This window comes from Atta colombica, unplaced genomic scaffold (assembly GCF_001594045.1).
Source record: "Atta colombica isolate Treedump-2 unplaced genomic scaffold, Acol1.0 scaffold239, whole genome shotgun sequence".
Classification (NCBI taxonomy): Eukaryota; Metazoa; Arthropoda; class Insecta; order Hymenoptera; family Formicidae; genus Atta; species Atta colombica.
Window position 1 is genome coordinate 282,885 of NW_017259337.1, and position 3,269 is coordinate 286,153.

The 3,269-nt window shown below is 29.0% G+C and overlaps 1 protein-coding gene across 1 annotated transcript in view; it reads left to right on the forward strand.

The window, feature by feature from the left end:
* LOC108688792 (nascent polypeptide-associated complex subunit alpha-like) overlaps positions 1-3,269 on the forward strand; it is a 29,290-nt gene that overhangs the window by 1,855 nt on the left and 24,166 nt on the right. The gene's annotated exons all lie outside the window — the stretch shown is intronic.

Consider the following 3,269-nt stretch of genomic DNA (forward strand, 5'->3'; position numbering starts at 1 on the left):
TTTATTTATTTATTTATTTATTTATTTATGTACTTTATATGTTTAAATATTTTTACATAATCACATGATGATCGTTTCAAGGGTTTCGATTATATATTTTTATCAGAATAAAAATTATGTTGAATCTATCTTGGCAGACTGACTTGTTTTCTGTTAATAAACTATGCTCGACAAACAGTGAATTTATAATTCATTTATTTATTTTTTATTTCAGGAATTGACAATGTGATAGAGCTGCTTAAAAGTAGGATATACGCTGACCGTTCCGAGATTGTAATAATTTCATTATACGTACCATCAGAAAGCGTCGTTTTTTTTTATTTTATCGGATTGAAAGAAAAAGCCACAATATATTGTGAGAAAATTGGCTATATTAATCTTCCGTAATTGTCTTAAAAAATTGAATTCGAATGTATATACGAAATTCGTGTAAAACAAAAGATAAATACATTAAGATCACTGTAAATTTTCTATTTATTTTATTACATATTAAAAGGATGTATTAAATCGACATTGCCATTTTTTTTATTTTTGTTTGTAGGCCATTTTGATGATATAATTGCATATCAATTTTTAATATATTTCGATTTGGGGTGATCAAATGGAATGATTTGCATCAATAAGTTGCGATGGATAATATAGAATGGATGATCAACTGTCGATAACTAATTCTCTAAATTCAATCATGATGATCGACACGGAATATCATATCGATAACAGGTATGTCAGTCTAACTAGTTTAGAAGTATATAAAATGAATGATAAAAAATAAAAAATGATAAGCATGATATAATTAATAATTCTATTCAATAATTTTAATTGTAATATTAATGAAGCCAACGCGATATGTTCAAGAAATTTATGAAGATTTTTTTTTTGCATTGTATAACTTTTAACGGATTAGTATACGAGATTGATATGAGATGGCAGCACAAGTATCTTCAGAATCATCCATTTTTCATATATGCATGGCAATGGCACAGCAATGAGCAGGTAATCATTCAAGAATAGACGTATTTAGAAGCAGTATAATCAATATTTATTTGGAAATATGTATTTCCAAATAGATGTATGTTTATAAAAGTAAATATGTACTTATATTTTAAATAATACCACGCGTATTTTGAATGTTTATGTTAAGTTTTGAATCATCATTTACATTATTCAGAGTAAAATGGCTTCTGATGAGTATTATATATATATATATATATATATATTGAACAATATTTGATATTGCACAATATTCCCAGACAACAAAAAATATCTGAAATCATGTCATAAGATGTTTTTTGTTAAAAGTCAACTTAAAGGCGTTTTCTTATGTCACAATTATGTTACATTATATGTTATTTGGGTTATTATTGATTATCTATATTGAACCTTCAAATTATTCTCTTTCAATTGTTTAAAAGATGGATCACTAATATTGTACAAAATAATTGTATAATAATATTGAGCGTCTAAAGGTTGTTTAAAATTTTTTTTTGATTCTAAAATAGAAAAAATATTAAATTTTCCGAATCATAATTGCATGTGAGAGTGCTTTTTACTTAAAAAGCTTTGTTCAGTTTATATCTAAGTTACTTGATTGATGCGTTGTCAGTTACTTTACAAATATCTTTTGAAATTTGAAAATCATAGATATCTCGAATCAGAATACATCCTTCAAACATCGCATTAAATGTCGCATTTTGAAGCAACCGCGGAAAAAAACGGCCTGGAACGATCCTTCGCCGCGACGTTCGCGAGAAGTTTTATAAGCCGTTTTGCGCACATGTCGCCAAATATCCACGAGATGAAAGAGCGAGCGTAAGAAGAAATGATATCGGGCGATCAGCGACGCGATATTGCCGCGTAAGATGTGCGCTCTACGATTTCGCGCTAATATTTGAGATTTCGGTCTCGTATATGACCTGCTATCCATGTCGGTGACATCTGGCACGGATCTTAAGGCGCATTATTGCCCACAAAAAGTTTTCGCAATATTGTCACGTAATAAAAGAGGGAGAGAGAAAGAGGGGGGAGAGAGAGAGAGAGAGAGAGAGAGAGAGAGAGAGAAAGAGAGAGAGAGAGAGAGATCATCTGGAGAATGTATAAGTGCTTGTAGATATGTATGCAGAGAGATCGCGTCGGATATCGAATTGGAAAATCATTGAAATCCTCAAATTCCAAAATCATTGAGATATATTGGGTATAACCGAAAGTTTTGCCGATTTACGATTTAAAAGTTAATCATTGATCTCCTCTCGAATTTCTTTTTTTTTGTGTTGTTTGCATATGTCACATCGTTATCGCGACAACTATAATAAATTATATATATGATTATAATATATATAATATTATATAATATATATAATATATAATATATGATTATAAATTTTATATATTTTTTTGGGAGTGTGGGATGGAAGAAGAAAGTGAGAAAGGATGAGAAGATATAGGTCTATTTGTATGATTAAATTAGTGTACACTTATATTTAAAATAGACATGATTTGTTTTTTACAATAACGGCACAATTCAAAAAAACAAAATTTTCCAGAAAATGAATATTTTGATTTAAAAAATTTTGTAATATGAATTTTAAAATGCAGTTTTGATGTAATAATTGATTATAGAGGAATAAAAGTATATATATTTTGGAAAACCATACTTAAAATATATATATATTTTTCCTTTTTTAGTATATATATTTTTCCTTTTTTGCTTGTGTTCTCATTTTTTCACAATTTGTTCACAAACAATTAAAATTACAATTTTTTAATTGTGTCGTTGCAGCAACTGAGCGATATAATTTGAAATTCAGCGAAAGTGAACTTGAAAAATTTAGTACAATGATGAAGAATAAATTTTATAATCTATTCTACGATCTCGTACAGACCATACAATTTTTTATTAATCATTCGTCGTCTTATACAGATTTTTTTCGTACTAAGATACAAGAAGTATCGATTATTGAATGATAATGAAACTGTTGATACCAAAGAATGACGATAAATATCGATCATCTTAGCATATTTCTATACAAGCAACAAAGAAGATAACGAAAGAGAGGAAAATAGATAGGGGAAGAAAGACGAGGAGAGGACCAGCCTGACCGATATGTCCAAATCTGATTGTTCCCTTAACGATCGGCTGACAGCGAAGATATACGTCGATGCCATCAGATAATACATGTAACGTCAGTGTGCACGCATACACGTGCAATTCCGCACCACGTTCATGCATACCGTATACATATATATATATATGCGCATATATATATATATAT